Genomic DNA, 24,175 nt, shown 5'->3' with positions numbered 1-24,175 from the left:
TTCTTAGCAAGGCATCCTTATGTTGGCAAAAATCAATTCAGGGCATTGAATTTACAATAAGGTTTTTTTCCAATAAACTGTTTATGTTAATAGACTAATGACAGTCAGCTATGGCAGTGCCCAAAAAATTATTGGGTAACCCATACCACATTTCATGTTCAGAATGAAACTTATGTACTTCTGAACCTGGGTGGAGAAGGTTTGGGCTGTCACTGTGCCACCCATGAAGGGTTAACAGCAGCACTGACCCTGTGCAGCCGAGGGGCAACCTCACCCTGAGTGGGGCTATCAAGCTCTGCAGGCTGGGCTTACCTGACTAGTTGCAGGAGGAAAGGAAGGAGGCAATTCTAGGTATTGGTGAAAAAACAGCTGATTTGGAGGTTTTCCTTGTGTTCTTTTGGCTTAGAAACTGGAGGTGTTGGCTGGATGTGCTAAGTGATTTGCATGGATGTTATGGTCACAAACTCATGCTGGGTAAAGGAAAATGGTGCTGTTTTAAAGAGGGTTGGAAAAACGAAAGAGATGTTTGTGAGAAAGAGAGTTCCTGTTACCAGGTTAGCCTGTTGAAGTGGTTATCCCTGTGGCTCCCATCTTCTCTCACTTCAGAGATTAGAGGAGTTTTAAGCTGGTTTAGTGAGAAGGGCTGTTTGGCAGAGTGGAGGGTATTTATTCACAGTCATCATGAATAAGAACAGGCAAGTGTGGACCTTGCTGTCTTGCTGGCTAATTCCCTGAAAACCAATTTTCCAAAAGCAAGTAGCCTTGTATTACTGAAAGCCAAAACACTGAGACAGTCAAGAAAAAAAATTAATTGCTATAAAATGTTTTAAGTGGATACTGTAAATGTAGTGGAGATGTGGAAATGTAGGCTTACAGTTTGGCAAGGGTAGGAATACATCAGTTCCTGCATTTTGACACAGCTTTGGCTAAATGCTGCCCAGCGTTCCAAGTCAAGTGGAGTTACCATGATGGGAGGCTAGTTTTCTGGTATTGGATGATGGAGCTGGGTTGATTTTCTTCATTCTTTCATTCAAACCCAAGTTGTGACAGACGAAAAAATAGCATCAAAACAACAAAGTTTTTGAAGTGCAAGCAATAGTAGGTCATGTGTCAAGATACTGCCTTCTGTTTGTTTTCTCTCTGCTCTGGAAGCAGCTTTAGAGCTCGACGGGCAGTGCAGTCTACTCAATCATTGCCAATCCAAGAATTCAAAATACAGAAAACTGTTATTTATGCCATGAAATTCCTCCAAAGGTTCAAATGTCTTATGTGCCAGCACAGCAAGTTTCCCTTGAGGTTGTCAAGACTGAATTTAAATGGCTTTGAGTCCAGGTAATTCCAGGCAAATTAGCTTCAACCACACTGAACCTGGAAAATTGCCTCGTTCAGGAAGTGGTGAGATTCATGCCTAGAAAACCCCACTTGAATTCTGCTCCAGGGGCTGGGTATAAATCTTTAGTGTTCTCATTAATCTTTTAAGCTGGGGAACATAAACATCTGGAAGCTTGCACTTTCAGAGTCCTGTAACAACATCTCCAACTGGTTATTTCACTTCTTTTGTCTATAATAATGCCCCATTTTATTCCCTATGTATTATTCATATATACCTTAAATTTAATCACCAACCCACTAAAGTTAAACTCACACTACACCTGAGATATAAACACCATCACACTGGAGCTGAGAACACATTATGGCTTATCCATAATTACTCTCATGCTGAGGCAAGGTTCACACCTTTATTTTGTGATACCACCAAAGCTTTTCTGGTTAGCGGAGCCTTTTCATACCTGTACAAAAAATGCAAAATGTTCTTTTTCTCCTGGGTCCTTTCTATTCAGGGAAATATTTTTTTCATTTAATGTTCAGCCTTCTAGTCAGCTGTTTTCTGCCACGTCTGAGAGTGGAGTTTGCCAGCTGGGGATGTGCTGCCTCTGACTGCTGGAAGCACTCAGGGTGTGTCTGCTGTGTTCCCCACTCAAAAACGCTGGACATCCTTTACCTGAGCCAGCAGTTTGTGCCTTGTGCTCATCCCACCTGGCAGTCCTTGTCTTCATTGGCTCCCTGCACAATTTGGAGATCTCAGTAGTGAGAAAAGACCCCACTGTAGATGTGGCAGAGTATTTTTAGTATTTTTGGTATTGTTGGGACAGAGTTTACACCAGTGCCCTGTGCAGCAGGGTGCTGTGCTGTGCAGGACTGGCATCGTGCCTGTGCTTGCAGGGCAGAGGACTTCTGCTAAAGCACTGAACATCCATGGAATCAAACTGGCCTTGTAGGCTGGATGTTCTGTTTAATTACTGGAATTTACCCGAAAGTCTTTGAACCTGCTGGTCTCTCAGCTGTTCAGAGTCACAGATATATGCTGTTGGCTACCTGTCTTTTCTCTAGTTTTCCAAGAAGTGCATTTTTTTGGTAATTTTTTGTTCTTGATTCTCTAGTGTGTTCAAGTCACCATGTGTTGGCCAGCTGTCTTGAGGTTTGCCTCCCTGCAATAAATAAATATACATGCGTGTGGATGTGGTGCTTAGGGACACGATTTACTGGTGGACTTGGCAATGCTGGCACAGTGGTTGGACTCAATCTTAGAGGTATTTTCTAATCTAAATGATATATAAGTCCATGTAATATCTCTCTCTCTCTCTATATATATATATATAATATAATCATAGAATTCTAGAACGGCCTGATTTGGAAGGAAACTTAAAAATAATTCAGTTTCAACCCTGTATCATGGGCAGGAAAACTTGCACTAGATCACATTGCTCAAATCCCTGGCCACCCTGCCCTTGAACACTTCCAGGGATGGGGCATTCACAGCTTCTCTGGACAACCTGTGCCAGGGATTCATCACTAAAGAATTTCTTCCTGATACATGATCTAAATCTACTTTCTATAATTTAAAACTATCCCCCCTTGTCCTATCACTATCTGCCTGGGGAAAAAGTAGTACTAGAAGTAGTTCTAGAAGTTCTAGTAGTGCTAGAAGTTTGAACATTCTTTAAACTTTTTTTTTGGAAGCAAAACTAAGTTAAATGCAGAGAAAAAAAAATTGGCTTGTGTCTGTGAAAAACATGAAAATGTTTGTGCTTCCTTCAGTTTCTCTGTATTTTCATGTGCTTTATGTGGAGGTGATATATATACTATTTGCTGCTTTATACAGCAGTCTGAACTTTTCTCCAATATTTTGTGATACCTGGAGTCTGTAGTGCATAAATTGAGAAAATTTGAGTTTGTTGTCCGGTCATAATTAAATCCACTAATATTTTTCTAATGCTGCCTTTGTTTCAGAAATCACTGTGGTGAGTGCTACATCTCACCTTATGTTATCTTCAAGAAAAGCCTTTCATGCTTATGTATTTAATTATCTAGCAATCTTTGAAAGTACGTGTCAAGCAATCTGAAATATATTATTGCAATACCATATCTGCAGTAGTATCTCCACATAAACAAATGTGCTTCTTAACTACAGCACTGAGAACTCTCTCTGGTAGGATTCCCAAACTGCTCTGCAGGTTGCTGGCTACAGCAGACTACCAAAACAAATCTCTTACCATGATCAAGGTCAGAGCTGGGTCAGCCATTCACAGAATATTACATCTCTTCTTGGAAGCAGGAAACATTTGATATTTGATTTCCCCATGCACCGTTCTTTGATGGATTTTCCTTTTCTTTCCTGCAGAGGGAAGAAACTGTTATGTTAAAACCGTTATATGTATCTACATGTAATGACTGATATTTATTTAATATTGATAGTCTCCTGGAAAACCATTAAGGAAATGCATCTTCTGGCTCTGCAAAAGTATGTAGTGTGTTATTCTCCTGGAGTCTAAGGTAGTCCTTTGTGGGAAAAGTGCGTTCACCTGAGGACACTGCTCAAGGTGGTTTGCAATCACATCAGTTATTTCAGTAAATGTTTAATCCCCAAGCAGACTTTGGCAATGATTTATGAAGGATCTAGGAGAGGAACCCTGCTACCACTTTAGATGGCCAGGTTACCTGAGTAATTGTGCTATGCCCATTTGCCAGGATAAGACCAAGGTTTAATTTTCTGTATATGTATGTATATGTATATATATATATGGAAAACTGACTGATATGGTGGCTGAAAACTGACCATTCTGTGTCTATGCTTCAAAATTCTTTAAATCCTACATTTCTGGTATCAAAAGTAGGAAAGAGGTTATTCAGTCTGTGGAAGGAATCCTGTTTTTCATTTCATCATCTTCTCCCTTTTACATTCAGAGTTAAAAAAGTGTTTATTTTGCATAGTTTTGTGATGTGTGGATTTTTATTGATGTTTAGTTTCTTTATTTTTTTTCCTTTTTTTTTTAATCTAGAGTTCTACCTGCTTCACCTTTCCCTTCCCTGGTTCTTGAATGCTAGGGCTATCAGTGTCTTCTGATAAAAGGAATAACTAAAAATCTGGATGGGTTCTTGCTTATCTTTCATCTTCCTTAAGAAAGTGCTCTCTTGTTAGCATGTTGAAAGTGTTACGGTGATGGAATGGAGGAAAAATCTTCAGGTTTATGAGATCAGAAATGATTAAAAACCAAGTTAACTGAAGTCATAGTCCTGTCTGTGACAAGACTGGGTGGCTGTGTTTTACAGAAAGGAAAGGTGGGGAATCTGGTGAAGACTGAATTCGTGTGAATCATGTCATACTGGATGTATTACATGAGAGAGAAGACAAATACCTCAGTGTTGCTGGTCATCCTAATCTTGCTGTGTGGAAATCCTGGGTCACGCAAATAGAAATACCAAAGATTCTTCTCCTAGCTTGACAGAGTGTGTAATCAATGATAAATTGTACTTATCTTGGCATTTGTGTCTTGTTATTCATGAGAGATGAAGACTGAAATAAGAAGTAAATCCCAATACAGAGTGCCTGTGATGGATGGTTGGCTTTCTCTTATTGTTGCTTATAGTTCTTTAACTGCTTGTCATTAAAGACTAAGATGGTAGAAGAGGGAAACTGCTTTGGAAGTTTTTATGGCTCATTACCTTCCTATTTATTCTCTTAGCCTCCAGTGTCCTGGGCAAGATATTAAAAATCTTTGCTGTTCTTGGAAAAAAAAAGCCTAAAACCAATCTTCACTAATTTCTTTGCAATCAGTTTTATAGTTTAACTGACCAGGAAGCTGAGGTTGAGTTCAGGGATGCCAGTCACTTTCCATAGTTATTTTGGGATAGAGAGCCCAATATTAGACAGCACTTGTGCTAGTCTTTCATGAGGATGGTGGCTGTCAATCACAAAACTCTGTGTGTAATTTTCATCACTTGCATTAAATCAGAACCTGAAAAGGTAGAGACTTTCTTCTGTCGAGGGAACCTGTAGGTGCTGGATTAGTGCAATAAATACAGTGGTCTTTTATCCAAACAGCCTCCTGCACTGAAAGAGAAACACATAGATGCACATAATGTACCTTTTTGGTTTCTTCTCTCCAATTATGCTAACAAGCTTCATGCTGAGAAAGGATTAGGGTTGATGGACAATCAAAGACCATGCTTCCTTCTTGGTAAAAAGGTGTGAAAAGATATAGGCACTGGGGCTGGAGTTATTAGGCATACCTGCAGGAGGCCATATGACTAAGCTAGGCCTTGAGAGACTGAAGTATAGAAATTGCTTAGTCACTATTCTAAACTCTTCAATGACATCTTAACACCTTTTGAATCGAAGGCAAAGCCACAATGCAAACATTCCCCTGGCAGGTTCTGCTCAGTGTTTGTGGCTCAGCAGGGCAGCAGGACACCTGGCTGAGAAAAATTCCCAGTGGGAGCCCTGCACTCGCCCTGCCAGCAGGGCATGGGCACCTGCAGGCGCTCGGAAAGCAAAGCTGCAGATTAAAGAGGCAGGAAGGTCCCATGGAATAAACCCTCTGCCAATTTCATTCTGTATTCCTTAGAAGGAGAGGAGCAAATTAAAAGGTAGAATCAAAGGAAATGTTAGGTAAGTCACTCTCATATTTTTATTAATTGTACTACTGCTTCTTTGGAGCACTTCAGAAAGCCAAAGCAAGATGGTCAGGGAGAGACAAAATTTATTGCTCAATTGTATTACTAAGCAATTATGACTTTTAAAAAATAAAATGCCTCTGCAATTTTAGCCTCTTTATCTTTACTCAAGCTTTCCTGAAGATATTTTACTTTAACTTCAATAAAAAAGATTTAAAGATTGAATCAATTTTATCTCTTCTTTGTAGCTGGCTGTTTATTATCTCTTTCAAATGTATTCCTGACTTTTTGTGCTCAGTTCTTTTGGAACTCCATAATTATATCTTGCCTGCTTTCTGCCTTTGTTACTAACCTGTGAAACCCAGTGGTCTCCAACTGAACTAATCATAAAATACTATGTAAACATCTCCCTGCATCAAGGATACATATTGAGTTACATTCCACACAGACAATGAGAAATAAAAATATTGTAACTGAGAAATGGGTATCTAATACAAATGTTATTAATGTACCTCCCAAAGACTGCTCAGAGGCAAAGGTGACCGCAGGGGCGGAGGTGGATGGTTACAGGCTGCCTTCTCTAACATCTGTGTAAATACTGGAGTGGTGGCCCCTCTAAGTTACAAGGGCTGCAGTTTCAAATATTAAACTACAAAAAAGTCTGTCTGTGACTGTACTAAAGAAATTGCCCTTAGTATCTTTTCTTTTTTTCTTTTTGGCTGCTGGTATTAAGAAAAATACCAGAAGACCACCAAGGAAGAAGGAGGCAGGAAAAGGACATAGGCTGGATGAATGAATGCCAAGATTAAACTGACACAGTAGTGGCTCATACTCTCTGTTCTCTTTGTGGAGATGTTACCCTTTGGATGTTGATAACAATAATCTTCCAAAGAACCACATTCAATGGACTTGTAACCCCTCCAATTATTATTAAAATGAAAAAAATGTATCTTCTTTAAATCATATCCTTTTCCCCAAAAGCCAAATATCCTGAACATTAAAACAGCAAAGCAGAATTTTTAGAAGTTTTGATATCGAGGAGAGACAGCTAACTCTTAAAAATAGCCTTAAAATGATCATTGTTGTAGATGCACCAATAACCTAGAGGAGGGGATAGGTAGATTTAAAATGGAAAACTGGGGTGCTAAGACCTATGTCTCTTTCTATCTCTTCCAGTTTTCCTGGTAGACTTCTCTGAAAGACTATTTTAAATTTGAGTAAATCTGATTTTTTTCACCCCCAGCTTCAGGCTCAGTTTTCAAACCTGTCATGATACCCATGTAAAAATGCAAATATGAGTGTGTGTTACAATTTACAAATTGCTCCAGTGTGTTGTTTTAAGAATGTATGGAAGGAAAATGTAGTTGAAAGTAGATGCAGCCTGCTATATGTGTAGGAAGATATGATAATAGGCTCAAAATCACCACTTCTAAATTTCAGAATTTCTATTTTATCTTCAGTGGAAGGAAATCCTGTTGACACAGGGAGATATTATGACCAATCTAAATGAACCAATATCAATAATAACAAAATTAAAGATTCAAAGTTTTACACTGCAAGCACGAGCTTAATATTGATTATAATTTCTGATTATAATTAATCTAGGTGAAAATTGCTTTTTAAAGCAGAATTTTTAATAAATTTAGGTAGAGTATAATACAGTATATTAGATTGGATCAGAACTTTTTTGAGCATGAGAAGTGTTGTGGCATTATTTTTGAAGTTCCCTTACATGAGGTAGCTCTGTGGTGCACGTGGAATTTTTTTAAGGAAATTGTGAGGCCTAGTACTGAGCTAGAGAGATTTTCCATGGACACCTAATCATCTCTAAGACCTCAACCTATGTTGATTTTATCCATGAAATATTTTCATTTTACCCTCTTTGTGTTTTTATATTTACCTGACAAGCATATATTTAGTGGCAATACAGGTTTAAGTTCCCGTCTAAACTGAAGCTTTCATCTTCTGGTTTCTGTTGGAGGTGGGAGGGAAGGAACACAGGGACAGGGAAAGAAGTACAGTACAGAATTACTCATACCTCTGTGGTAAGGTAATTTACCTGGTTAGTGCAGAGGTTAAGTTTTTTTTAAAAAATTGGATGTAAAAGGCATAAAATGAGAGAGTTCACAAACACGCAGATAAACCAAATCTATGCACAGCACGTGGTTCTTTATAGAACTCCTGTAAGATGTATTGATCGTGGTCTTCCCTGTGACAGTGTCAATGGAATAATTTATATAAAAACCCCAAGCAAACAAACAAACAAACAAAAGAAAAATCAACCTCAAGACAATAGAAGAACCCCCAAACCTTAATTTTTGTGATGGTTGAATGTATTTGTGTTTTGACAAATGATGATCAGTGAGTTCAACTTTAAGAACTTGTCTCCAAAAGGAGCCAAATAATTTTCAGTTTAAATAAAAACATCTCCAACCACCCCTTCTTTCTGTAGTAGCTCTCAGAGGAGCCCTGGGTGGCACAGTGCAGTTCAGTGGTGGTGTTCATGGGTCAGACATGCAGGGAATCCTGGTAAGTGCATCTCTTGTACAGTGGTGCTGCCTCCAGAACCCTAAGCAGATCATCCAACATGGTACCACACAAAACTGACCTGTTATTGCCCCAGAAAAAGACATTTTAATCACACCTCACTGGAATATTCGAAACAGCTGGATCCAGAATGGTACAAAATTACATATGCAGCTGCAATAGTGCCAGTGCTGTGGATGTGAAGATTTTGATTGCCACCCTGGCAGAATATTGTACTGAATTTCAGTACAATGTCTTTAAGTCCATATACAATACAGCTATTGACTTGATGTTGGAGATGAGGCTCCTTGCTTAGCATTTGCATCACAATTATTTTCCTTCCACTGTTTGCTAGCTCTGATTTCAGTGAAGCAGGTCCTGACTATTCATGGTGTTATTCATGTGAAAGTTTTTAGGCAATTCATCCAACTCAGACATAGCCATTGTAAGGAGGAAGAGAATAAGATTTGAAATTAAACCCCTTGTATTTTGGAATAAATCAATCTAGCCACTGGGCTATTGCATAAAAAAAGTGGCTGGCTTTTTGCAGGATGCTTTTATTGGAAAGATAATTGTCCTGGCATATTCTGAGCTCAGCAGTCTGTGCCAGCTTGGTCTGGGACATAGGGTGAGAGGCAGGAGCACTGGAATTGAACGGCACAGAAGTGCTGTGCTGCCATTGGATGCCTCTTCCCAGTGACCTTCAGACAGGTAGCAGGATCACTTCTTCCTTGCTCATGGAATAGCTGGAGAAACCTGGCTCTGGATGAACCTCCTGCTTTCAGCTGAAATGAAAACAATATTTTTACAGCAGTATGCTGCTTTATTGACAAGGAGATAAGCGTATTTTTTATTGTATCAGCATTTACCATTTCCCAAATTTTTAATTGGAAGTTGATGATGTATGGCTTTTCTAGTAACTAAATGAATATTTGAACCACTGCAAGTTGGTTTAATAATTGTTCAGCTAATCGTTTAAATTGTCTTTACTTGTGCAAAGTCATATAAATGGGAAAAATTAAAAATTAATCAGCTTGATTTACGTAACTAAAAGCTGCCATCTAATGGATATTTTTCAATAGCAGACAGCACTAATTATGCCGAAAAAAAATTCATTCCTGTAGTTTGAACGATTATAGCAATTTCCACCGGGGGATTTCGCAGTCAGGTTCCAGTTCTGGGCAACAGTGATTAATATAATGGTTATTAATGAGAATTCATTTTTGTACATCGAGGGGTGTTTGGGTGTCAGTGTTCCAAAAGCAATGCGGTTAGCATATTAATTATAAAAGATAGCATTGGGCTGGTGACTAAGTAACTATATTGATTTTTTTCTCGTTTTCTGTGATGTGAAAGGTCAATTAGACTTATAGAAACAATGGAGCCTTCACAGCAGGAACCATCGTTTCGCTGTGCTGACATCTTTTTAGCCATGTACAAAGTTCATTAAATGTGCAAAGGTAGTAATGTTAAAAGGAAGCAAGTGATTGGGTCAGAGGTCACCAGCCATGGCAAGCTGACAGCTGCTTGTGGATTGCACCACGGGAGCTAAGTAATAGTGAGAATTGCCTTTCAGGTTGCCCACTGGGACCGAGGGGAATGAAGTCATAAGCAGCTAATACTATTGGGTTAATTAAAAGGAATATTGACAGCAGCTTTGTTTGTCTTGCCCTGAATGGGATGCTGTTAACCCAGTATTTTATTGGGTTACGTAACATTAGCGAGTTTTTGTCTTTAATAACAGATTGCCAAATTTTAACATCCACAGTGTTCCAGGAAAAGAGTATTGAACCAAACATGTCTGACACTTGTACAGTCTTCTATTCCACTGTGTCTGTTCACACTGTCATGTTGTCAGGTGTGACCCATTCAGGTTATTTTCCTTTCCACTGGGGTCAGCTCTCCCAAGTGTTCATGCCTAGGCATTTCCACAAGAAAGCACAAGCAGCTGAAGGTCTCCCCTTCCCAGGATATCAGGTCTTAATAAATATAACCGTGGTGTTTGTTGTTCCATTCATTTGGCCAAGCATCTATAAAGCTTTTAACTCTTCAGCTTCAGTCACATTTAAAAAAGTAAGATTCAAAGCACGCTAGGCAAAACCAAAATCCGTGCACGAAGGACAAGTATTGTGGTTTAGGGCTTGATTTGGTTTGTATTGTTCGAATGTTTGTGGAAAGCATTCATAATCATCCTGGTGAAATTAATAACTTTAAGAGCACATCTGTGAAGATTTCAAAATTGATTACCATCCCTGCATAAAAATGACAGATTTCCCTACTAAACGTTCATGAGAACATACCTACATTTTAATAAGTTTTCAAAGTGTTTTTCTTCACTGATATGCTGAAAACATTATTTATATGCTAGATGTGACTAATTTGCTTGTACTCTTCATCTCAAAACATCAGGGTTTTTACTTTTCCATGCTAAAAAGAAAGAACTTGATGTGAAGTCTCCATGTAGCAATATATGTCTGATTGCTTCGAATTTTGTGTGATCGTTCTTTGATTTCAAAAGGAGCTCAGAGCTGGCAGTGCAGAGATGTACAGGTAGACTTCAAAGCTGACTTTCTTCTTCCATTTTCCATTGTGACATTACTGTCCCTTTGGTTTGTTTTGCAGAAGCCTAAAGTAATACATACTTCATTATCTGACAGTGTTAGCAAAAAATGGAAGCAGAAATATAATGACTCTCTTTATTAACCAAGATATGGAAAGAACAGTGGAGATGGATTCACTCCTGGCATGTACAAGAGAGGCATATTATCAACTGTGTTTATATAAGAAAAATGTAAAAGCATGCACTGTTGTGATATAACCAGTTTGCTGTGAAATAGTAATTTCTACATTTTGAAATCTGTTCTTATTGCAAATCAGAAGTGCTGGGAGACTCAAAAGGAACTGTACATGCAGATTAGTAGAGCATCTTGTTTATGTTTTAGGGGTTGGATGACTTAAACTGTGAAAAGAACAAGTTTGACATGTGACAGAAGCTTGCCTTCTGATAAACAAAATGATCTTGCCTTTCTGCATTGCATCAATAACGTAGGTGTAGAGCTGCAGTCAGCTCTGTGCTGGCAGTGAGACAGCTGAGGATGTGCACTCTGCACATTGAGCTCAGGTCATTAATGACAGTCACCTCATTATTTCTTTCAGTGACTCTTCTCCAATACCTTTCTGTGACAATGTATGAATTAAACCTTCACTCTGGGCTGTAATCATTGTCTTGTAAAAATCTTTATAGTCAAAGCATTTGGGAATGCCCTATAATAACATTTTTTTGCTGCATGTTATGTTAGGAAGTAAAACCTCTCATGTTAATGGAAGTGTCCAAGCTCTTAAGAGTTGTTAAGATTCCATAGCCCTGTGAGATGCAGAAATTTTGCACACAGTCTTTGAGCAGAGTCTTAGCAACATCTCACAGCTGCACAGGACAACTGGTATCTCAGGGCAGGGCCCTCACATCCCAGCTTAGAATCCTGGTGTTTTCCAAGGACCGAGTGCTATGTTGGTTGAGGCAGGGTCCACCCAGCAATAAAACCCCCTGCTTCTATAAAAACTGCGTAGTAATTGCTCAGTGGAAGCCCCAGCCGACATCGAGAAGGTGAGATGTGAAAGCAGCTTCTGTTGGCAAATACTGAGTCTCTGAGGTAAAAGCAATATATGCACGTTCAGTGGATGAGCACTGTGCTCCAGAGAGAGAACTTGACACTTGTGTTCACATCTTTCACAGTTCTCTTCTGCAAGTGATAACTTTTGACACCACTGCCTGTGTGTGAAGGGTACTGATGGCCAGAGTAAGGCACAGCTCCTGTCCTCGTGGTGTAAGGCTGGCACCTGGAACCAGTGCAACCTTCTAATGAAATACCTCGGTGGGTTTGCACTCCAAGCTTATGTGATCTAATTTGAAGGCAAGTAAGTGGGTCATATCTAGTACCTAAGCATGAGCCTTCATCATTAGTGTGCCTGTTATCCAGTGTTGTGTAGCATATCTGCAGGGGTGCAATCTTGCCTCTGGGGGTCTCTGATATTTGTGGTTACTGATTAGTTGCTGCCACTGGCTCTTCTTGATAAATTCCACATGAGGAGGTGAAGACTTGCCTGATGCCATGATGCTCTGAAAGTGTGTAATGAGTAGCTTCTTTAGGAACACTAATTTGTATGTTTATTCATAGATATTTTTTAAGGATCTGTGCCTGACTTGTTGGCCGAGATTTATGTACAAAAGCAGCATTACCCAAACTCCACCTGCAGCATGGGTTATACTTCAAAGCTGATGCTGCTTACAAAGCAATCTTTTTGTCTCCACAGTGGATTTGTTAACTGAATATCAAGTTGGCTGAAAAAAGCAATGGAGAGCGAAGGATTTAAAAACTAATCAGATTAATTAATCTCCCATTGTAGTGTCCACAAATTAAATATATTGTCAAAGCAGCAAGTTTTCATTCTGAAGTGATGGAGAGGTTTTGCCCTATTGCGCGTTAATTCATGATAAGGTAGCGGGTGGATGTGTGAGCTCGGTTGAGCGTAGCCAGCACCCCGCGTGTCCCCAAGGCTGGGCGTAGGCCAGCCCCAGAACCCTGCTGGCACTGCCTGGCAGATGTCCCCGTGTGCCACTGTGTCACTACTGCTTCCTGACACACACTGGCCCCCAGCCACCCCTCCGAGCCACGGCTGGCTCCGCCAGGATGGCCCTCCTGCCAAGGCATGAGGTGGTTCATGTTTGGTGAGTCTGATGAGTCCCTGACATCTGACAGGGAGACCTTTGACATCCCATGGCAGCCTGCCTTTCAACCAGTCTGTAGTCTTACAGCCTTCAGCAGAGATGTTTCTGTGAGGGAATGAGGAGCTCTTCTGCTCTGCCCTCTCTTCCATGTCATATTTCTGAAGCTCCTTCTGAACAGAATCTTTTATTCTTCTTTTTTTTTATTATTTAAATTTTTTCCTCACCACAAAGAATGTTTTGATCTCATAAGCTGAAGTCATCACTTAATTTTTCTGGTCATTCTCTGATCTAAATATCATAGATTTTTTTCTCCCCATTTTTTAGAGAATTTTTGGAGAAAGTGCTCCTTAAGTAGAAAGTTGTGTTACTAAGATTTAGCTGTAAGGTGTAAAAGTTAGACAAAAATTATTCTGTTTTTTTCAGACATGATTGCTTCTCTATGTACCTTTCTGTTGCCCTTCAGGTTGATGTCACAGTTTTTTCACCTACAAGTAACTGCCTTATTTCAGTATTATATGAGAAATGAAGTAATTATGCAAATTACCTCCCTACTCGATTACAATGTCATGAGCTTGAGAAGAAATGAACTCGTTTATTTGGGAGAAATATGCCATCCCAACAGAAGTGTGTGGCTGCCTGTTACTTTTCCATGAAAAGGTAATGGTGTAAGAAGAAAAGGGAAAATTTAGTAAATATTTTTTTCTTTAAGCTTCTGTTTAAAGGACACTCTTAGTACAGGAATGGCATTTCTTCACATCCACAAGCTTGTCAAAACCAATGACTAAAGCATGTGATTTCATGTGGTCCCAGGCCTCTTCACTTTCTTCACAAACCTGTTTGGTGCCAAATCTTGATTTGCTATTCAGTTATGCTTAGTGTCTTGTACAATTCTTGAGCCAGATCCTCAGATTTATATTGCTTTTTAAATTGTTCAGTGGAATATGACCTAGTCTTATGTGTTAGATTTTTAAAAAGCAAACTCAGTCTGGTTATCATCATGCTCCAGGGGGAAAAGAAAAAATGGTTGTGCTTTTCATGTATGTTATGAATCTATTAGATTTAAAAAATAATTGTGAACCTCTGCAATGGTGTAATGCAGTCCTGTCCTCTTTAGGCTGAGAGAAAATGACCTGCTAGGTATCTCTTTTCAGGCTCTCTCCACTAACCTGTACCACTGTGAAAATAGAGTGGTAAAAGCTGCAAACTTCAAAAGTAAAAAAAAGTCTACATGTTGGTAACCAAAAGTCAACAGAGCATAGGTCTTCCCCTTGTCTTTATGAAAAGTGATACCAGAAAATAGAGATTCTGGCATTCTAAAATACTGCATTTAAACCCTAAGAAAGCTAAAATTTATATTTCTCTTTTCCTTTAAATCTGAAAATTAAACTACTTTGAATTACTTCCAGATACTTAGACCTACATACAAATGCAAACTATCATACCATTCCCCTTGACTCAGTATCCTGGCTGTAATCAAGGCTGGTATTTAAAAGAAATGGCTGAGTTATGGAGTTAACAGTCCACAGGGACAGTTTTTCTCTAACCCTCTTTATTTAGATTTGGCTTATATTCCACAGCATGATGTTAAGCAACTAAGATACATCATCAATGGAGGGGACATCTTAGTTCTGAAAAGAAAATTATTCAGGTATATTTTTCAAATCTTATTATAAATCAATCTGCATTTCTTAAATGGAAAAACCATGAAATTCTGGAGCAAGTTTCTTTCAAATGTGTATAGTGTTGCAGCCTAAAAATTCTATAGGAAACAAACTTACTCTTATTAAAGTCAGGTTTAATGTAATAGCTTCCACATACTTCAGGGTGGAAAAAAGTTATATACAAATGTCCTCAGTCTTTTGGAAAGGCTGTGACCTGCATGATATTTGAAAGTCCACAGGAGTATATAGGAATGAACACAGCAGTTGTTCCCTCATAGTATGTTATTACAAAGAGAACTGGGGGTCAAATTGCAGGAATGATAAATGGAAGGTGCTTGAAATGAGTTGGTTCTTTTTTGAACATTATACATTGACCTTGGCAGTTTTGACAATTACATCCATCATTTCTAAGAATCCATTCCAGAACACCCGTCTGTTCTCTAATGTGGCCAAGTAAACAGGATTTGTGAATACACGAATCAAAGATTGATCTCCTGTACCTATACACTGATTAACAGTTGGTTTCTTGGTGCAACTTTTTCATTCTATGAATTATGCTAAGATCATAATTCACCATGGCACACCTGTAGACAAGCATGTTGGAATGCTTTAATCTTCACTCACAAGGTCTTGGTAGAATCAATAATTGGCTTCTGAGTTTCATAAGCAAAATGGAATAAAACCATTAAAAAGCACATTGTACACAGCAAAAATGATGTTTCACTGCCTGAGTGTTCCCCCTGGCAACAGAACTTGCTGAAGACAGAGATGGAACAAACCAGGATGGAACAACACAGCTGCTCTCAAAAATAAGCCTTCTCAGGCACCAAAAAGCAAAAAATCAGCATTTCTGCTTGGAATTTACAGCTTATCCATCCCAGGCTGACCTAGACATAAACAGGCCTCGTAATCCCCAAAGGGATCCACGCTTGGAGCAGCAGTTTCACAGTGTTGTATTCTTGAGTAATACCTTTCTCTTCATCAGAACATGTCTATTCCTTGGGAAGGTGCTGGGCTGAACCAGCGCTGGTCTGTCACTCAGTGGAGCAGGGACACTCACAGAATCACCTGGGCACACTTGCTGTGCCCCTCCCAGGCCCCTCCTGCTGATTCTTTAACAGGAAACATGGGAAGCAGTGCAAGCCTTCACTGAGGATGTGGGTGGTGAGATGACTGAAGGCATGCTCAAAGTATAAATGGATGCAAACTGATTCTGAAGTCCCAGTGAGGGGACACCCAAAGCTCTGTTGCCTTGGAAGGGAGCCAAGCAGGGGCCATCCGATCACAACTATGTAAATGGAAAAATCTGAGTTCATGGTATTAATGTAAAGGTATTAGCTGTGAAGGCTACCCTAAAGTAGAGCTTTGTCTTACTTTCTTTTAGTTTTTCTCAGAAGAGAGTCTTGCTTTTACTCCAGCAAGAGCTCTACGAGATAAGTAGGTGGCTGGTGACAGGGTGCAGGCTTTGTGGAGATGGGTTTAGTGCAAGAGGTCGACAGAAGAAAATGCAATATTCTATCTCTTTAGCGATGATGAAAAGGTTTAGTAACTTCTGTATTCTGACAGGTAATTGTAATACCGGTAATACTTGATTTGATTTTTTTTTTTTTTGACAAAATTACTTAGAATTTGAATAGATTAGTAAAATCAAAGGGAATTTTCACTCTACAAAATCTCACTCATTCTTAATTTTTCCTGCTATTCTTTCACAGTAATTTTTCTTATGCTTTTGTAAAGCATTTCAGTGTCTTAAAATGTCTGCTAAAAATGGTCTGACTGGAGATTCAAGCCCTAGAATGCACACAAGCAGTATGTCTGTACACTGTGTTTTGGTCACTGACCTTGTGTTGGTCCAGGTTAACTGTCAATTTATATTATATTTGAAAATGGAAACCTTCACCTTTTTTTTTGTAAGCAAGCATTTTTTCCATCCAATTTCTCTCCTTAATAGAAGCACACCATTCCTTTGCCTAGGAATTGAGACTAGCTAATACAGAGATAAAACTCTATTAAAAATACCTTCTTCTGTTTTTTGACTCCCATCTGCCCTTGCATGTTCTAATACCCTTTCATTTTCACAATTTTATGATGTGTCTTTAGTAAAACTTGCACAAAATCCATCCACTATAAGTAGATCTGTTATTAATTTTGTTATTAATTTCACATACTATGTTCCAGGAATTAAAAATCCACCACAGTAAATGCCAGTTCTCCCCTCCTCCTCCTTTTGCACTGAATGCACTATAAAAAGACCAAAATGGTTTTGTGACAAAGAATTAAATGGATTGCAGCAGGTGGTATCACAGGTGCCTGCTTAATTCCTGTTGACACAGTCTGTAACTCGGGGATGGGGAAGGATGGAGATTCCCTGACTGCTAGTCAGAATTAGGGTAGGGAGAGGGGAGTCAGATTAATGGCTCTAGCTCAAGCCATGAGCCTATTACAGGGGATTATTATTTTTAGTGGAATTAAATGTACTGGGAAACACCACAGGTCCCCCCAGTCGAGAATCCTGTGAGTGGACGAGGTGTGTGCTGATGGTTTAAATGAAGATCTGTGGCATTCTCTTGAACTCCCCTTGATAAAGACAAGCTGCTCAGATCAGTGTTATCTCTCTTGCTGGGACAGACAGGCAAAGCTTCAGCAGCGTGCTCACAGTTCCTAAAGCAAGTACAGCAAGCTCAGGTGGAGGCAAGCTTAGTGTGGGCCTGCCTTGGGTCAGGGGGCGAGTCCCTGAGCAGCCCTCCAGCAGCGCGGCAGAGTTTGGGCCATAAGCTCCCGATTGGGAGCATCAGATGTCGGTGCACGGAGGACATGCATGGAGCCCTCCTACCAGATGGGGTGTTCTGCTAATCAGTTAAATCTGCTTTAGCTGATCTTCTCATGCCATGGATGGAAACCAGATTTTTGAGTTCATTTGAGCGGGATGGGAATATCTAGCAGCCAAGTATAAATACTTCCCATTAGACTGCACTGCTGAAACAGGAAATATAGATAAATTAATTTGCCAAATCAAGGTACAGGGATGAATTTAATGTAAGTGTACCTTTTTGTGAAGATTGTTTTCATTCATATCTATCTAGGCAAGCAATAGCCAATTAAAATGTATTGTGGTCTGGTGTAAACAGCTCCCACCTTTGTACGTTAATCTCTAATACTGATGGCTTCCAGAAAACTGATTAGTCTTTGCTGAAAGGCTGCAATAATTATCCTTGCAGCCAAAGTCATATGTGATGGGCAGGGTAGCTCCCTTTGTGGAAATGTTTAAATGTGCAGGTGTTCTCTGCAGTCCCCTGCAGGCCCTGCCCTGCTCTCTCTGCCCCTGCCTGCGCAGGATCCTGTGGTGGCTGCCCTTGGCCGTGGGCTGGATGAGCCACAGCACGCTCAGCCTGCCCAGGAGGCACAGCTGGGCTCCAGCTCCTCCTGCACTCCTGTCACTGCTCCAGGTACGGCACAGGACACCACCCCTCACCTGTGAGCAGGGCTGGCAATCCTTACCTCTCTGCATGCCCTGCACAGTGGATGCAAAAAACATCGAGAAAATTTCCCAAACCAGGTGTCTGAGGATGTCTGGAGATTGAAATTTAGGTATAATTGGTCCATATGAATCTCTAGGTCTGAGTCTGTGTGCCCTGACACAAAGACTAAGGTATACCTAGATCCTCAATTTATGTATGTGATGGAAATGTTCTTAAGACATGTAAGTAGACTGTTTAAAAGGGATTGCCCTTTATTGAGTGATGAAGTTGTAATCCATGAAGAAAAGAAAGAGTAATAAATAAACACACTATGCACCTTAATCCATTCTGATCAAATTATGCCACACATGGTTATGCAAGGAAGTTATTTAAGTAAAAAGCTGAGAAAAGATTTCGGGTTTTTTTTGTAATTCACTTGATTATAGATTATCTACTTATATTGTTGTATTAACATTTTATAATGAATGAATGGACTTGCATTTGTGTTGCAACCAGTAGCCTCACTTTAAAGTGCTCTGAATGTGTTCCCTATGCATAGTTATTAAGGTCAGATTTTACTATGCTTTGTTTTCCTGTTTGTACATTGCAAATTGTGAGGAAATGTACTAAGGAGGAAATGTGAATACTGTCTGAGTACTAATTTTATTGTTCTTCTGCATTGTGGTGGAACCTATCTCCTTCAAGAGACTATTTAAGTAGTTATTAATGTGTAGCTGTCTTTCTAACTAATTAAAAATCTTTAGTTTACTCCCTAGTAATTGGGAGTTGGGTTTAAAGAAAAGTTTTCAATAGTGCTATCTTGGCCTTCTTGCCTTAACACTGGTAATTAAGTCAAAATCATGCCTACAATTAAGTAATTTTATATCCATGGCTGAGGTACTAATAGATAAATCCCTTAAAGCTGAATGTCTTTGGTGCTAAGCTCAATATGGATCAGCAGTTTGAGGACTTGGCATCACAGGCTGGCTTTGCTGATGGTCCCCATCCAGGTGGTGTCAGAGCTCTAGAACTACAAACAGCTCAGCCCTGCCTATGTGAGCTGCAGCCACAGTAGCCAGAGAACCTGGAAAATGCTGGCTGGATTGTATGAAAACATCTGCCTGTGTTGGCTTCAGCCTCAAGGCGGTTGCTGGGTGGACATCTCAATTAAGCTAAATCGTGTGTAACTTTGCCTGAGAGAGCCCCAGTGATTTTGTGTAAGAGGTGAAGGCCCGACTTCTCAATTTATGCATTTCCAGTTTGCTCTGTAGTGTCTGTTTTGTTGGTGCTGCCCATATGATAACGGCTCAATGCAAGGTCCAGATGCTTCTTTTTGCTGGGTTGCACATGCACAGGGATGGGTCTTGCCAAAGCCTGTCCACTTCAGAACTTCCACCTTTCGTGGTGTAGGAGGCACCAAGAGCAATGTGGAGCAGGGTGGTTGGGTTCTGTTTGTTTTAACAGAAATGTCTAAAGGCTTAGCAAGACACAATTTCCTGTCACATGTACAGCTGTTGCCACGTTAAGAAAATACTTTGCCTAGTAGATGGCACACCTTACATTAAAACAAAAAAAAAGTTGTTTTCATACTTTTATGATGATACCTAGTAACACAATGTGAAAGAAAGCAGAAACTGTTACTATTTTTTTTTCCCCCACTAACTCAGTGTGTTAGAGTAGCTGTAGCATAAAAATACAGAAGGGGCATCTCCCTGCACAGGGACTTTCTAAAATATGTGGTGTGAGCTGTATTTTTATGCATGTGCTAGTTTGGATTTGGTAAATGCTGGACAAAGTTTTCTGTTCCATCATGCACTGTGTTAGGGACAGAAACATTTCTTGATTGAGTTGAATTTTAGGTGTCATTTCTGGTGAAAAATTAATTTAGAACATCACTTCTAAGACTATGCAGTGCCACTGGGCAAGGATTAGTATTTTGATAATGAGTTTAAAAAGTGCCCATGCCAATGTAGCCCTGACAATCTGTTTATCATCTTTCCCCTTTGAAAATAACAGTTCTTATACCTTATATTTTACACACTTACTAGGAAATGCTGTATGTTTTGTCTTCGCTTAGTACTTATATATGATTTAACTATTTATTTACAACTACAAGGCATGTCTGGAGTCTGTGGGTTCAAATATGTAATATAATAGATAACATATTTGCAGAATATATTTGAAGTGAAGAAAGCAATGATTGCAATGCCATAACAATATTTTTTGACAAGCTGTAATTTGAAACTTGAAATTTTCAGGTCTGGCTATTGTTGGTAGCTAACAGCACAAGATAAAAAAATCTATGGAAAGTATCTCCAGATTAATACATATTATTTTATTGTGATATTTGAAACACTGGCTTGCTCTCAACCTGTACATAGTGCAAAAATCTTTGTCAGGGGTTCAGTCCTCAGCTGCTGCAAGTTTGCATAGTTTGCCTAAACTCAATGATGACATGAGATTAATAATTTAGTCAGAAACCATCATTGTAACAGTACATGCATGACTCTCAAAAACAAATTCCAGGCAGGTTTCCTCTTTCACTAAAGCAGGCAGTTACCATGGTGATGGGAAGTGTGCAGAAGCTAGAAGAGACAGAACAGTGCATAACTTCAAAGTGCTCCCCTTCCCACCAAAAATGTCACTGCTTCCCATTCCCCAGCAATTCCTACACATCAAATAGTCTGTGCCATAACACCAAGGAGTTCTAAAAAAGCAGAAAGAACGGCCCTGCCTTCTGCTAAGCCAAATCATGCCATCCTCCACGTGCTTTCTAAACCTTCCAGTGCCTTGGAAAGTCTTCTGTCAAAACCAACCATCTTTATTCAGAGATCAGAATTAATGTAACCCACTGCTCACTGCATTTCAATTTTAAATTACTCCAAACAATAGAATAATTAATATAAAGACAACAAAGCATGAACCAAAAAGAAGAAACTATTTTTTGGTTTGGAACCTGATCCTTCTGACTCTGATTTAAACATTAGCCAAGGCATAGAGGCAATAATAAAGCTATGAAGAAATAATATTTGATCTCAAAGGAATATATCTTTACTATAAGATTTAAGACTAACCTTTTTCCTGACTCTTGCCTACAGTGACGTCAAAGAGGAAGCAACATGATGGGAGCCAGGGTAGAGATTGCCCTGGGAGAGAAGCTTTGAACAAAGAGAGGAGGCCTGGAGCCTTGCAACAAAGAAAGAAATGCCTGTGAATAAATGTGGAACCCTGTGGGCAGTGGTGGGCATGGAATTTCATTGAAATGTGGAAAATAAGCAGTGAGCTCTCAAAAAGGTGGTGTGAGTGTACAGTGGTTGTGCTCTCCTCCACTTTGATTCGTACCAGCAGTGGGAACAGATGGTGCATTACACCTCCTCCCCAAAAGGAACCATCCTCTGCTCCCACCCACCAATCCCAGCGCTGCAGAAGGGGCAGGGACCTTGGAACAAAGCTCCTTCACGCTGGTTTTGTGTTGGTTTATTTCCACTGAAATGATTTGCATAACACTAATGTAAAAGGGCTAGAAAATGATCATGTTGTCTTTAGGAGAGGCAAGAAGGAGGCTCAGGGGAAGTATGGGAGGGCATATTAAAGATGTATCCAGTTTCAGAGGCTGAGCCAGTCAAGAAGGTTAACTTCAAAACTGTCAGAAAGCCTTTCTGTAGTAGATATCACCAAATAAGTTAGCTAGGAGTAAACACATCTTTGAAAATCAAGCAATTTCTCTTGAGGATGTGTGTTTTGAGGCATGCATACCAGAAGACTACAGAAGTCAAAACCATTCACCCAGCTCCTCCATATAAAACATCTCTCTGACTCTAACAGAAATTTTGCATTAAATAGGAGTACACTCCTGTCAGTGCCATGGAATTATCCTGGCCACAAACACATTGGCTAGTCTGGAAGTGAGCTGGATCAATGCCCATTAAAGTTAATGTGAATATACTGAAACTTTGATTTGAATGTAAGTGAACATCTAGGAAATTTTTTTTTTGTTTAATAGCCTTTATAGAAGCTTCCTTTAGGGAGAATTCAAGAGATTATCAGGCTCTTTTTCCTGATAGAGCCTTTTGCCATGGTTATACTGATGTTTTCTGATAAATTTGTTCTCCTTATCTCTGTTCTGGTATGTGTTTGTGTGATATCAGCCCAAAAGAAATGCAATAGCAAATGGTTAATGGAGAAACAGTATAATAATAATATACACAATGCCTAGGAAATAACTATGAAGTTGTTGTGGTTTTTTTTTTCTTTTCCTTTTTTTTAAGACTTTGTACAGCTGCATAGTGGAAGTAAACATCAGAGAAGCACTTACCCTGTGTATGGCAATGAAGTGCAGATTAGAAACTGGCTATTTATCATGAGGAAAGCAAACTGATCTTCCTCTTTCATGTTGCTTTCATATTGTTTTGTTTTGTTTTGTGAGCTGGTTTAGCTGGATGTAATGGATACCTGTGTTGCACTGCACGATTTTGGGTTGTACAATGGGTGTAGAGCACCCTCTACTTTCTTTTGATCAAATAACACTCCTGGACTTGAAGAGAAGGGTGTGTAGGGGGAATGTCAAGGCTGTTTTCCTGTAGATTTTTGTACTGAAATCAGAAGAAAGAATTTGTCTATAGGGTTCATTAACTGTTGGCCTCTGCTGGCAGTAACCCATGTTATATAGGCCACCATTGTGCCATCCTCAAAAGAACTCCCTGAAGGAGGCAAAGTCTAGAAGGAGAATATCTACTCTGAAGTTTCCCACCTTCCCTGAACTGTATCTCCAGAGCCACCCCAGGAGGGGAGACTGTGGCTTTGAAAAATAACACCTTTGTTATTCCAAGTGTTAGAGATGAAGCAGAGTTTTCAGATGGCCCCAAGGTTTTTGCACCCTTCACCAAACACAGATGGAAACTGGACTCTTTGAACTGCTTTGAAAATCTGTTACCATGCATTGCTGTGGGGCCTGTGAAGCAGCCACTGCTAACTTCTGTCTGCCTGCAATTTTTATGACCATGTGATGACAAGGGATTAAATAGCTTCATTTTAGAAGCAGATAGCTTTTAAATGTAAAAGTGAAAAACAAAATAAAACAAAAAGCCCAATAATTCCTTGCTCAAGGCAAAACCTTAATAGATGCTGAGGTAACATTTCAATGAATGAGGTGAATTCCGAAGTAAAAATGTGAGCAGTTTAAAATTTAAAATTGTATCTTAGGCAATAGTTGTGAAACCTTCATAACATTATGGTCTTGGTAGATTGAAATCCAGAAAATATAGATTATCCTTTGTTTCCTAATTTAGGAGCTGTTGGAATTATGGTATACGATACCATCACTGTTCCTTGTAGTGTTTTCTATTTAGTGCCTGTAATTTTCATGGCATTATTATACGGGTGCTGAAAAAATTGTCAATTTAATCATAAAATGAAAAGTTCCTTGACTTATCTGAATTAACTGAGTAGTTGATGGCAAAGAGTGTAGAGCTTTCCATAAAAAAAACACGTTCTTTAATTTTTTTATTGCATTTTATTCATTCATTGAGATTATCAGAAATATGTGCTCTTATCACAGATACTCTTGGCTTATTAAAAACGTGATAGCCTTTATTCCAAAGCAATTTTATATATTGGGTTTAACTAGCAATATATTGTTTTTTTCATATTTTTCTTTAATCAAGAACCATTTAGTTCATCCATTATGAAATAAAAAAGTTTTTTATAGATGCAAAGCAATCATTTAAGTTTTGTTTTTCTAGTTCTCTCGGTAGGACTCGGTGGCATGAGCCAGGAGATGTAAAATGCTACAGATTTCATCTACTTTTCATAAGCATGTCTGCTTTGGGCAGATTCAGTAGTGTGCTAAA

The sequence above is a fragment of the Pseudopodoces humilis genome, chromosome 11, assembly GCF_049639895.1.
Source record: "Pseudopodoces humilis isolate 2021_Gansu_Grassland_sample_001 chromosome 11, ASM4963989v1, whole genome shotgun sequence".
In the NCBI taxonomy this organism is placed as follows: domain Eukaryota; kingdom Metazoa; phylum Chordata; class Aves; order Passeriformes; family Paridae; genus Pseudopodoces; species Pseudopodoces humilis.
Note: the sequence above shows the minus strand (reverse complement) of the source record.